The sequence below is a fragment of the Ursus maritimus genome, unplaced genomic scaffold (assembly GCF_017311325.1).
Source record: "Ursus maritimus isolate PB19 unplaced genomic scaffold, ASM1731132v1 scaffold_25, whole genome shotgun sequence".
In the NCBI taxonomy this organism is placed as follows: domain Eukaryota; kingdom Metazoa; phylum Chordata; class Mammalia; order Carnivora; family Ursidae; genus Ursus; species Ursus maritimus.
This window is the reverse complement of record NW_024425008.1, coordinates 37789448-37804380: the sequence shown is the minus strand read 5'-3', so window position 1 is coordinate 37804380 and position 14933 is coordinate 37789448. Positions and strand designations below refer to the sequence as shown.

At 35.3% G+C, this 14933-nt stretch overlaps 1 pseudogene; it reads right to left on the bottom strand.

Annotated features, from left to right (window-relative positions):
• Positions 1-4102: 4102 nt before the first annotated feature.
• On the bottom strand, positions 4103-8186 carry LOC121105189 (annotated as a pseudogene).
• Positions 8187-14933: the final 6747 nt, after the last annotated feature.

The window sequence follows — 14933 nt, the reverse complement described above, 5'->3', positions numbered from 1 at the left end:
GAGCAGGGGGAGAGGGAGAGGGAGAGCTGGCTGTCCCGCTGAGTGAGCCTCGATGCACAGCTAGATCCCAAGACCTGGACAGACTTGCCGGGATGGTGCAGATAAGCTTAACCAACTGAACAAACCAGAATGCCTCAGTCTCTTTTATTCTTAAGAAATGTCTTTATCTCTAGCAATATTCTTTGTCTTGGAAGATTACCTAAAAATGATGTAGTATAGCCAGACTAGAACCTTCTTACAGTTTTCTTATAGATATATCTTCTTTTCCATCCACTTACTTTTTTTCCTTTCAAGATTTTTAAAGTTGTAGTTAAAATATAGTGTAGTATTAGTTTCAGGGTAGAATTTCTACTGCTTCATGATTGCATATAACACCCAGTGCTCATTATATCAAGTGTCTCCTTAATACCGAGATCACCCATTTACCTCATTCCCCCCACCCACCTCCTCTCTAGCAACCCTCAGTTTGTTCCCGATTGTTGAGAGCCCTTATGGTTTGCCTCTCTCTGTTTTTATCTTACTTTATTTTTTCCTTCTCTCTATTTTCATCTGTTTTGTTTCTTAAATTCCATATATGAATGAAATCATGGTATTTGTCTTCTCTGACCGACTTATTTCACTTCTAGTGTATAATACCCTTCTAGTTCCATCCACATTGTTGCACATGACAAGCATTCATTCTTTTGGTGGCTGAGTAATATTCCTGTGTGTGTGTGTGTGTGTGTGTGTGTGTGTGTGTGTGTGTATCATGTCATCTGCAAATAGTGGAAGTCTCGATGGCAATAAGGAGGGCACTTATTGTCATGAGCACTGGGTGTTGTATGTAAGTGATGAATCACTGAATTCTACTCCTGAACCTAACATTGGCACTGTATGTTAACTAACTGGAATTTAAATAAAAACTTGAAAAGAAAAATAAAGTGTGCTTCTTGTTGATAGCTTATAGTAGGGTCATATTTTTGATCTACTCTTATAATCTCCACCTTTAATGGAGTATTTAGCCCATTTATAGTTAATGTGATTATTAAAACTTTTCATATTTGGGTCTAACATTTTACTATTTGTTTTCTGCTTGCTCTCTCTGTGTTTTGTTACTCTATTACTTCTCTGCTTATTTGGGTTGATTTTTTTGGATTACATTTTAATTCTATTGCCAATCTTATTTTTGAACATTTTCTTGATTATTCTTGACCAGGAAACTTAGTAATTATCTGCCAACCTCATTCCCCACCCCAAATTAATTACAAAGCAAACAAAACAAAAATTAAAGATAAACCATCTTTCTAGGATTCCCAATTAGATTAGAATTCAATTACATTTATAAATTATTTGGGAAGAAATACATATTTACAATATTTTATTCTATATAGCTACTTTCTATGTCTATGTACTCAATAATTTTTGTCAGTAGTTCAGGCCTGTTTACCCAAATGTACATGTTTCCCGTTAAGGTGACATACATGTATTTTGCATTAATGTTAATATTGTAAATGACAATTATCTCATTGTATTCTCTACTTTTTTATGCCCAGCACACACCTGGGAATTACCTGTTTTTGAAATAAGCATTGAGATAAAAATTGAGACAAAATTGAAGACATGAAATACTATGAAATGTATAGTACTATATCGTCTATCAATAAACTTATAATTTCAACAATTTACATAATGTGGGGGTATAGGAATAAAATATTCTAATCCATATAAAACTGGTTAAATGTGACTAATCTAAATGAACAACAATATAATACTTATTATATTACACTACTACATACATTAGCATTATTAAGTGGTTAGAATTTTTGCAAGGCTTTATGCATATAAACTCATTTAATATCCATAAAACTAATGGCTACATCCAAAAAATCCTACATCCAGTACACACTCAGCCAGTGTGTCAGCAGAGTCTGGTCTTAACCACTACACTGTGCTGTCTCTACTGATCAAATAAAAGTATATCTTACTTTTCAGTCTCAATTGCCAAATACAGAAATAAACATTTTACTGTTCTATCACTGAATAGCAGAAATCACTATTAGAAGAAAAATAGGTCTTTAAAATTAACCAATAAACGTTGCTATGTACACATATGTAAAATAAAAAGACCTGGGGAATTTTTCACTGAGAAATGAAAAGTTTGTTTAGAAGTTAGGCACATAGACTATAAAGCCAAATTAATTTTAAACTGCCTTAAGTGCAATTTAAATCATCCCTATCCTGATATTCTCTTTTTATAAACAGATACCAACTGAGGGGCACCTTGGAAATTGAAAACAAAAAACATAATGGGGAAACGGTGTTGCATTATCAATACCGGAATCTTTTTAAAAATTGCCTCTGCTTTGTACTCTGCTCCAAGATAGTTTGAAACTAAAGAATTAAAATTACTTGGGGGGGTACCTGGGTGGCTCAGTCGGGTTAAGCTTCCGACTCTCATTTTCACTCAGGTCATGATCTCAGGGCTGCGAGATGGAATCCCAAGCCTCTCCATTCTGCATTCAATGGGGAGTCTACTTAAGATTCTCTCCCTCCTCTGCCTCTTCCTCTGCTTGCTCACTTGTTCACACCCTCTCTCAAATAAATAAATACACCTTTAAAAGAAAAAGATTCTTCTCCCTCCTCTGCCCCTCCCTTACCCCTGCTTGCATGCATGTGCGCATAAAAAGTTCTTTCTCTTGAAAAACTACTTGAGATTGATTTGAGTGTACAGTTTTTTAGAAATAAAACTTAGCTTCTCATATTACCTGATCTGATGAGATTTCTGAATCAAATATAGTAGAATCAAATAAATTCAATCCAGGAGATCTAGAAGTATAATTCATAAGAAAAGAAAATCCAGGGGATTCTTTGTGTTTGACTCAGGCATTATATTTCTATTTCTGTTACAAAGAAATAAGAAATAATAAACATGTTAAAAAATATATTACTAAATATTGCAGACTGGTAAACAATAGCACAATAGAAGTAAGAATCAACATTGTAGTAGGGTAAGGAGAGAATAATAGTTATTGAAAGCACAAACCTCTGAGAAAAAGATGGTTCGAGGTGGAGAATAATGTTAAAGTAGAACAATTACGAATAATAATGAATTCCAACTGAGAATATACTGTCTCAAGCTCACCTTAGGTATTTCCACTGGCATTAGCTTACTTTATTCTCATAGTAAACCTACGAAATAGGTACTATTAATACCACCTCCATTTTACACAGTAGGAAGAAAATTTTGAAGCATAGAAAGGATAAACATCTTCCCAAGAAATATAAGTGCCACAGTTGGGATTTGAATTCAGCAATCCAGATTCAAAGTCAGAGCTCTTGGACCTGAGGATATATTTTCTCCAAGATCTTGAAAGACAATGATAAGATTTTAGTCTTTGATGAGAAGTCAGCCGTTACATATTGTTGCATAAGGTTAAACTATAAAATGATTTGGGAAAAATAGAGAACACAGTGGTTAGACGAATTCTGAGGTAGAGCTGCCTGTATTTTTTTTCTTTAAATATCCGTAGTCTTGGCTTTCTCATATTGTGCATATTGGCCTCTATGGCACTACAAGTAAACATGAAAATAGTTCCCATTTCCATGCTATAACACCATTTAAAATTAGTATGGACAAGGTAAACTTTGCAATGATTAATATTCATTTGATAACTACAATTAAATGAATATTAAATCAAGCAAGAAATAGGCTATGTTCAATATGCTCTAGATGTCAGGGTGTAATATTCAATGTTATTTAAAACTTAATTTTCTTTTTTCTAAAGGGACATCTTCTGTATGTGGGTGCTCAAATGAAAACTGAGGAATTCATTCTGACCATAAGAACAAAATTCAGACACAAGAGAGTGCTTGCCTCTCCTCTAAAAGAATAGATTTGCTCATTATCTCTCTCTCCAGACATCATTTCCCATATCATTAATGAAAATGCTTACAAGTACCAATCCCAAAATTTGTCTTCAAGCGTAGTTATAAATTTAAAAAGAGTGGTTCATTATACTAAAAGTCAAATTCCAGCAACATCAATGCTAAAATGACACTTAAATTTCTTAGCATCCATGCAGCATATTTCATGAGTTTTCTATTATGTGCAGATTTATTTTCCTTAAGAAGTAAAATGAAGTTTGAATAGTACAGTCTGTGGTGTGGTGACATCAGCAACTGTCGCTCCTGCCCATCAACGAGTCCCAATTCTTTCAATGTCTTGGAGAGCTTACCTTGTTCGCTCTTCAATAGAGGTTACTGACTGTAAGTAAAGTGTTCTATTTTTTCCCCTCTAATGTGGCTGTGATGGCTGGAGATTTCATCTGCAGAGAAGCACTATTAGTTAAATAATCCAAAAAACCTCCTGCAGTTTAGCTGATGGAGAAACTGAATATTTTGAGGAAGCTTGCTACAACTGGGCAGTTTTCCTTTCTCTCTGCTTCAAATGTGTACATGTACAGTCCATCTGCATCATTGAATACCAAGTATTAGGAGGAATATATGCATTCTTTGTGGCTATTTTTAAAAACCCTCAGTGGCACACACACACAGCTGCAATGACTGTATTTGTAGAAGCTACTGCAGGAATGATTCATTTTACTACTCCTTGAGTGAGTCTATAGGTAACACCCTCTAATATTATATTGTGATTCTCTCTCTCAACGGACTTTTTGGAAAATCCACTTGAATATGATCAGGATCATCTCCATCTAATGGAACTCCTTCTCCAAAAGTCGCTCCTTAGGGCCGCTGCAGTATCCTTACATACTCAATACAGTATTCTGGTAGCCTGACATAGATGCAATGGTGCACATGGGAAAATTAACCTGTGGAGGATACAGTTCTAGTGTGCATTCAATACAAGCAGTCATTCCAGGCGGCAGAATCACCATGGCATTTCCTTTAAAACCTCTGTCCCCCATCTATCAAAAGGACAATGGAGCTTGGATCTAATATACACCATCTTCATAATTTGGAAGAGATATCAGCATGCCATTTATCCATCTTCTGGTTATGATAGGTCCAGTCCACATACAATTTTATGAAACCGCCGATAGAAAGTGTCATTAAAATCCTGAAATCTTGTTGAAATGTGGAACTACATTACAATTAGAAGCTCTGTCATTTAGAAAATTCTGCAGCAACTTCAGCCTTAGGTCTTTCAACATCTTTAGGCCTATATAAAAACTGCTTTTAGACTGGAAGCATCTATAGTGTCCATGTCTATAACAAATCTATCTAAAACCAGACAATGCCAGATTTTTCAGGAGCTCACATCCTAAGCTGCCAGCTCCAATGACCAGAACTTTACATGTATCTAACAAAAACTGAGAGATTCAGTGCTCGGTTCAAAATCAGATGTGTGAAGGGTCCAGATCGCGAGGAACTTCTTTACATGGTTCCAGCGGGACCTTCCCAGTCTCCAGTGTCCCCACACACCCACCATCAGCCATTTTCTCAGTCAGCAGCTCCTCTATTCTTCTTTTCTTCTCCGACTCCTCGCCATCCGCCACATTGTTCTCCTTGAGCTGCCTGCATTTAAATCCTCAACTCTATCACTCATGTTGTATCACCTTGGGATTCTGTTTCCTCTTCTATAAAATAAGTATAATAATGTATTTACATCTCATAAAATTGTGAATATTAAATGAGCAATATTTATAAAGAATTTAGACACAGTTAATGCTATTGTCAAATAAGATAGAAATCTGAAGATACTTCCATAACTGTCTCCCCACTGACCCATCAAGAAGTCCCCTTAACTTTACAGATCAGTTTTCTCATCCATCAAACAGATGTTTCAGCATATAGCTGCTTATATCCTTTTACAGTTCTCATATTTGATGATGAGTTCCACTTTGGAATATACTGTGTGTAGAGTCAACAGCATGTCTTTAATATATAAAACTCTTATTAGCTATTTAAAGTACAGAAGTATAACATGGGTGAGAGATTTGACGTGGAATCTGTTTGACATATGTTTTAAAAGAATCTTACACGTTTGTGGTTTAAAAAGGACTAAACTAAACAAAAGCTTAAATACAGCCTATTCTCTTCTTGGCTATAAACTACAAATCTGTGGTTTCCAAAGTTAAATAATAATGTTAAGAGATACTGCCTACCAAGATTGAGCTTCTTAACAGACTGCAACTTGCTTAATACCACAACATAAAGAAAATGACAGCTGAACATTATTATTCAATGATGTCCACAATCTACCATATACATAATAGTAGCTTTTAGCTTGATATTTAATATTTTTCCATACATTTTTTATCCTTTGGAAAATCTTAAATGTATATACTATGTGCTAGATAAGTACTCAGAATCTATACCACCTTCAGCTGAATGCTGTAGGAAAATGGGAAAGAGGTTCTATGAAACAAGAATGGCAGAATGTTAATAATTGTTTAAACAGGGAGCAATAGGTACATGGAGGTTCATTATGCTAGCTCCTTTCTCTCCTTTGTGTATTTGAAATATTCCATAATAACACCTTTTTAAAGTTATAGGAACTAGGATATTTATTATTCATCAATTGTTTATAAAATATTGGCTCAATATATATAGATTCTTAATGATAATTATTAATTAAAATCCTAATGCTTTCAAAAGAGGGGGTTTAGGGAACGATAATTCTCCAAAGGTTCAGGTGTTTCTCACAGCTTCAGGAGTTCTTAAAAATAAAGGGAATTTCAGGAGTTTGTAGAAAATTCTCAGCCCTTTCTTCTACTTCATCACTATTATTTTCATTGGCTTCCCAAAATGTTCTGCACATATAACCTTGCAAAATTCAAAAAATAACAGAAAACTATAAAAATGAATGTGTTATTTTTTAAAAAGGTTATCACATTAACAAATTCACATATGCAAAAATGTGTGAGGAAGAAAAACACCATATAATAACCTATGATGTTATCATTTCATAGACAAAATTAGTAAAATAAGAATAATTGATGAAAAAGTGATACCAAATATATCAGCAGTATGGAAAATAATTATTTTAATTTTCTAATTTTTCTTTTCTTCCCAGTTCCACCTCCCCTTACCTCTCCTGAAAAAGTAAATGATAACCAGAACATACCAAACACAAGGAAAATGTTTAGATTTTTTTTTTTTTTAATTTCCACATCATGCGCCTGGCTCAGGAATTGTATATGATACAGGAAGGAAAAAGATTTAATTTCTAAGCAATCTTTTTCATTGGCTGTGTTCTTTGTACATTTTTGTCCTTATAAATTCATTACGCTACTTTCTCTGCAAAGGTTGAGAATGTGAATACTAATTTTCCTTTTATATCATTTTGTAGGGTAGGGACTGTAATTTCTCAAATATGTTTGCTATACTAAATCCTACTTCAGAAACAATTTGGGTCTCTCCACCAAAAAATTTTAAATGTTCTTTTACCTGTTTTTCTTGAGCAGAATTCTACTATGTCATTTGTCTTGTTTAACTCTTAGTAGCTAACTTAGTAAAGCCAACAAACATTGTCTACATCTATCATTAAAGTTTTCCACTATTAAAAATATTTTGAAAATATTTTGTGGCAACCACTGGTTCTGAGCTGCCTTAGAAAATCATTCAGTTTTACCAAACAAAAATTGTTTTCTTCAGTTGTGATTTAGTTGTAGCATCAATATATACAGTCAATTATTAATGACAACTCTTTCTGTATATTTTCATGTAAACTTTTGTGGCTTCATTTTTTAATCTAATACTTCTAAGGAATAGAAGCTTTAACACCATAGGAACTTGATTACCAACCTAATAACACCTAGACCTCATACATATAATCTTCATTAAACTTAATCTGAAATTAAAGTGGAAACAATATTTTAAATTGGAACATTTTGCTTAGAAATTAGAAATCAAATATTTGACTCCCATTTGTGAAGTACATTTTGACTTCAATTGTCTTACTGTCCCTTTATCTTCACACTCAGCATCTGTTTATTATAGGAGAACAAACTATTTTTCTTTTTAGCAATTTAATTAAATAAACATACAGACAATAAGAAATTGCCAATATTTAACTGCTTTTGACCTACAAAAATAGCAATTTCATACAGTTTAACCCAATCCATACAGATTGAGAATAAACGCATACCAACAGTTTAATAAAGAAAATATATTCTAGAGAATACCCATGTAACCACCACCCAGGTAAAGAAACAGAACATCATACATACCCAAAAAGGCCCCATATTCTCATATCATCCCCCTCAGAGGTAATCACTATCCTGACTTTTGTAAGGATTATTTCCTTGATTTGCTTTCTCTAGTTTTATCACCTAAGTAATACAGTTTATTTTTCCTGTTAAAACATTTTATGATAAAATGGTAATATAGGTAAGTTCTTATCTTTGTTTTTTTTTTTTTCGCTCAGCATATGCTTGTGCAATTCAACCGTATTAGCCATATAGACATAATTTGCTTATTTGTATTGATGTAAAGTATTCCATTGTACAAACACAACATAATATAGCTATATTCTACTAGCAAATGGACATTCAGGGTGTTTCTACTTTGAAACTATTACAAACAGTGATGATATGAACATTCCTTTACATATATACTTGGATGTATGTACTTGTATTTCTCCAGGTATATACCTAGAGTGGAATTAGGTATAGAGCATGTGTATCTTTCTTATTTTACCAAATTTTAAACTATTTTCCAAAGTTTAGTTTCCAAACTATTTATCAATTTTGTTGTGGTACCTAGCCATCCCAAGTTACCTCTTAGAACTCATTCAATTTCTCACCAGACAAAACTATTAGCTCTAATTATAATTTAGATATGGCTTCAATATATAGTCATTTATAAATGAGAGTACCTCCCAATAGTTACAAGAGTTCTTATTGTCCTGTATTTTCGTTAATGCTTAGTACTGTCAGACTTTCTGAATTTGCTAATCTGTTGGATGTGCTTAATAGCTCACTGTGGCTTTATTTTTCAGTTTCCCACTTTATTGAGCATCTTTTCAGATGTTTATTTTACCACATGAGTTTCTATTTGAAGTGCCTATATTTTGCACATATTTCTAATTGGGTTGTCTTATTTTTCTTGGTTTGTAGAAATTTTTATACATTTTTGAAACTAGTCCTTTGACAGTTTTAGGTGTTAAAAAAGTATATCCTCTTGTCTTCCTTTTTTTTTTTAAGATTTTTATTTATTTGAGAGAGAGAGAGAGAGAAGGCATAAGTAGGCAGAGTGGCAGGCAGAGGAAGAGAGGGAGAAGCAGACTCCCCGCTAAGCAGGGGAGCCTAATGCAGGACTTGATCCCAAGACCCTGAGATCATGACCTGAGCTGAAAGCAGCTGCTTAACCGACTGAGTCACCCAGGTGCCCCTTCCATTCTTTTTGTAATGTCTTTTGATGAACAGAAATTCTGAAGTTTAATATAGCCAAATTTAGCAAACTTTCTTTTTATGATTGGGCTTTTTAATTTTATTTAAGAAATTCTCTCCAACCTTGAATAGACATTTTTCTATTTGATCATCTGAAAGCTTTAGTTTTGCCTTTGCAGTTAAGTCACAACTATTATTTTCTACCACGTATTAACTTCCTCAAAAGACAAACTTGGAGATCATTGAAAGAGTCCTTTTTCTTCTAAGATAATTGCAGCATGCCCTTTTGAGTATGAAGTTCAATTTACTATATGCTGAACAGCAGTTAGACTATGCCAGATATATGCATTTCCCCACATATCTGTATTAGCGGGCATGGCGTTCCTTTCAGAGATCAGCCATTCTTCCCTTGTCTAACACTCTGTCAGCTTAGTATATATAGAGGATTATAAAAGGTGGAACAAATCACCTGTGCAGTTAAGATATGTCTTTTTCCAGAAGACAGCAGGAAGAAAATCCATCTACATGGAATCAGCACATTATGTTGACTGAATATTATATTGAGAGTGAGAGAAATAGATGCATAGTATAAGAACGTTGAATACACATATATTTACAGGATTTTTCTACTGACAAAATGAGCCAGTTTTATTTTTTATTTTTAAGTTTTTATTTGAACTTGTTAGTTAACACACTGTAATATTAGTTTCAGGTGCAATTTAGTGATTCAACACTTATATACAACACCTGGTGCCATCAAAGTGCACCCTTAATCCCCACCACCTATTTAACCCACCTCCCACCCCTTCTCTTCTGGTAACCATTAGTTTGTTCTCTATAGTTGAGTCTGTTTCCTTTGGTTTGCCTCTCTTCTTTTTCTCCTATGATTGTTTGTTTTGTTTAAATTCTACATACAAGTGAAACTCATATGGTATTTTTCTTCGAATTTATTTTGCTTAGTGTAATACTCTAGCTCCATCCAAGTTGTCGAAAATGGCAAGATTTCATTCTTTTTATGACTAATACTGCATTACACACACACACACACACACACACACACACACACACATCTTCTTCATCCATTCATCAGTTGATGGACATCTGGGCTTTTTCCATAATTTGGCTATTACTGATAATATTGCTCTAACATCCAGGCACATGTGCCCTTCAAATCAGTATTTTTGTATCCTTTGGGTAAATACCTAGTGCAATTGCTGGATCATGGGGTAGTTCTATTTTAACTTTTAAGGAAACTCCATACTGCTTTTCCACAGTGGCTACACCAGTTTGCATTCCCATCAACAGTGTAAGAATGTTCCCCTTCTCTACATCCTCACCAAAGCCTGTCGTTCCCTGTGCTGTTAATTTTAGCCATTCTGACAGTTGTAAGATGGTATCTCATTGTACTCTGATTTGTATTTCGATGAGTGATGTTGAAAGTATCTTTCGTGTCCTTAGCTATCTGGATGTCTTCTTTAGAAATGTCTATTTGGGTCCTCTGCCTGTTTTTTAATTGATTATTTGTTTTGGGATGTTGAGTTTTCTAAGTTCTTTACATATTTTTTTAAAGATTTTATTTATTTATTCGACAGAGATAGAGACAGCCAGCAAGAGAGAGGGAACACAAGCACGGGAGTGGGAGAGTAGGAAGAAGCAGGCTCATAGCGGAGGAGCCTGATGTGGCTCGATCCCATAACGCCGGGATCACGCCCGAGCCGACGCTAACGATCATGCAGACGCTTAACAACCGCGCCTACCCAGGCGTCCCAGTTCTTTATATATTTTGGATACTAACCCTTTATCACATAGGTCATTTGCAAATACCTTCTCCCATTCCGTAGGGTTGCTCTTCAGTTTTGTTGTTCCCTTTGCTGTGCAGAAGCTTTTATTTTGATGAAGTCCCAATAGTTTATTTTTGCTTTGCTTCCTTGCCTGAGGAGATGTATTAAGTAAGAAGTTGCTAAGGCCAATGTCAAAGAGGTTACTGCATGTGTGTTTTCCTCTAGGATTTTAATGGTTTCCTGTCTTACATTTAGGCTCCCATCCATTTTGAATTTATTTTTTATGTATGGTGTAAGAAAACAGTCCAGTTTATTCTTTTGCATGTGGCTGTCCAGTTTCCCAACATCATTTCTTGAACAGACTGTCTTCTTCCATTGGATAGTCTTTCCTGCTTTGTCAAAAAGATTAGTTGACCATATAGTTGTGGGTCTATTTCTGGGTTTTCTGTGCTGTTCCATTGATCTATGTGTCTGTTTTTGTGCCAGTACCATACCGCCTTGATCACTACAGCTTTGATATAACTTGAAGTCTGGAATTGTGATTCCTACAGATTTGCTTTTCAAGGTTGCTTGGCTATTCAGGGTCTTTGTGGTTCCATACAAATTTTTGGATTGTTTGTTATAGCTCTGTGAAAATGCTGCTGGTATTTTGATAGGGATTGCATCATGTGAAGATTACTTTGGGTAACATAGATATTTAATAGTATTTGGTTCTTCCAATCCATGAGCATGGAAACAAGCTTCTCCATTTTTGTGTCATCTTCAATTTCTTTTATCAGTGTTTTATAATTTTCAGAGTACGGGTCTTTCATCTCTGTTGGTTAGGTTTATTCCTGGGTATCTTATGGGTTTTGGTGCAATTGTAAATAATAGGATTGATTCTTTAATTTCTTCCGCTGCTTCATTATTGGCATATAGAAATGAAACAGATTTCTGTATGTTGACTTTATATCCCGAAACTTTATTGAATTCATGTTATCAGTTCTAGCAGTTTTTGGTGGAGTCTCTCAGGTTTTCTACATAAGGTATCAAGCATCATCTACAAATAGAAAGTTTTACTTCTTCCCCTCGCTGGTTTGTCTCCTTTTCTTTCTTTTTGTTGTTCGATTGCTGTGGTTAGGATTCGCAGTATTATAGCTGGATAAAAGTGGACATCCCTATCTTGTTCCTAACCATAGAGGAATAGGTTTCAGTTCTTCCCACTGATGATGCATTTCAGTTGTGGGTTTTTTTTGTATCTGGACTTACTCTGTTAAGGTGTTCCCTCTAAACTTACTTTTATATAGGGTTTTTATAAGGAATGGATGTTGTACTTTGTCAAATGCTTTTTCTGCATCTAACAAAGGATCATATGGTTCTTTATCCTTTCTTTTTATTAATGTGATGTATCATGTTGATTGGATTTGTGAATACTGAACCAATTCTGGCAACCTAGGAATAAATCCCACTTGATAGTGGTGAACAGTTCTTTAATGTACTGATTTGGTTTGCTTATATTTTGTAGAGAATTTTGCATCCATGTTCATCAGATATTAGCCTGTAGTTTTCTTTTAGTGGAGTATTTATCTGGTTTTGGTATCAGGGTAATGCCAGCCTCATAAAATGAATTTGAAAGTTTTCCTTTCCTTTTCTATTTCTCGAATAGCTTAAGAATAGGTATTAACTCTTCTAAATGTTTGGTAAAATTTGTCCGTGAAGCCATCTGGCTCCTGATTTTGTTTGTTGGGAGGTTTTTTTTATTACTGATTCAATAGAATGAGCCATTTTTAAAACTTTAAATAAAAAGTCTATAATCCACATGACACAGACAAGAAGAAGTGAAGACTTTTATATAGCCTAATATATATATATATATTCCACTATATATATATAGATATCTTACATCTATATCTACATATATAGTGGAATAACTTGTTATTCATTACTGGATTACTGATATATGTATATATGCATATGTACATATGAGATGTCTTATGGTACACGTTATATATATTTAGGATACATGTGCATATATATGTACATATATATACATAAAGAGACAGGAATGAGTTTTTTCAAGGGTGTGATACCCTTAAAATTTTCCAACAGCTTGATGATTCTAGGATTAATAAACTCATATATACATACATATGTATGTGTGTATATATATATATCCTGTGACCTTTCTATGATTTTATTCAAAGAAAATAATCCAAGATAGTAAGAGATTTATGTAAAAGAACATAGTAGCATTAGGAAAAAAACCTTGACCTGCAAACAATAAAATATTTAATATTTTGAAAAAGAATGGCTAAATAATTAAAATAATTCAATATAAAAATAATTCAATATTTTAAGAGAATGGCTAAATGAATTATAGCATATCCTTACAATGGCATATGATACAGTCATTAAAAATAAAATCTATTTAATGGCATAGAAAAATACCTCTAACAGTGTATCAAATGGAAAGAAAATGTTACAAATGATGTATAGTGTGTTTCAAATTTGGAGGAAAAAATAAAAGAACACACATATAGGAAAAAAGGACAAGAACATATACCAGTATGGATATGTCATTATATCTAAGTGATGGTATTCTTTGTTTTCTGTATTTTCTCTGTTTCCAAACTTACACCGTTATCTTATCTTATATTTAGTGAAAAATGTTTTTAAAAACCAGGCATGCATGGTCAGTTAACCAGAGATGCAAACAATCGAAATAATGTATTTGAATAGTATAAAACTGGATACAATTTACACTCCCACTTCTTAGGAAAAATATAAACAGCAAATACCTGTATCTCTTTTCAAACCATTGACTGCAATTTGATGGTTTCTGTGGGGGCTAACAACCTAAAATATAAGAAATAAAATTTTTAAAATAAATAAAAAGGAATAAAATAAAAATTTAAAAATATAATAAATAAATAAATAAAAATTTTATATTATTTGTTCGGGGCGGCCGGTGGCTGGCGGCATTAGAAACACAAAGGACAGAGACGGGGCTGCCGGTGGCTGGCGGCATTAGAAACACAAAGGACAGAGACAGGGCGGCCGGTGGCTGGCGGCATTAGAAACACAAAGGACAGAGACAGGGCGGCCGGTGGCTGGCGGCATTAGAAACACAAAGGACAGAGACAGGGCGGCCGGTGGCTGGCGGCATTAGAAACACAAAGGACAGAGACAGGGCGGCCGGTGGCTGGCGGCATTAGAAACACAAAGGACAGAGACAGGGCGGCCGGTGGCTGGCGGCATTAGAAACACAAAGGACAGAGACAGGGCGGCCGGTGGCTGGCGGCATTAGAAACACAAAGGACAGAGACAGGGCGGCCGGTGGCTGGCGGCATTAGAAACACAAAGGACAGAGACAGGGCGGCCGGTGGCTGGCGGCATTAGAAACACAAAGGACAGAGACAGGGCGGCCGGTGGCTGGCGGCATTAGAAACACAAAGGACAGAGACAGGGCGGCCGGTGGCTGGCGGCATTAGAAACACAAAGGACAGAGACAGGGCGGCCGGTGGCTGGCGGCATTAGAAACACAAAGGACAGAGACAGGGCGGCCGGTGGCTGGCGGCATTAGAAACACAAAGGACAGAGACAGGGCGGCCGGTGGCTGGCGGCATTAGAAACACAAAGGACAGAGACAGGGCGGCCGGTGGCTGGCGGCATTAGAAACACAAAGGACAGAGACGCGCCGGTCCTGGAAGTGAGGGCAGGGGCGCCGGGTGTGGGGCGCACATCCCGGGACGCTGCAGGGTTGAGCAGCGCCAACAGAAACAGAGTTAAAGTGGCCAGAACATCAGTGGAGAATGGTCTGCAATCCCTCTGTTCTGAGACA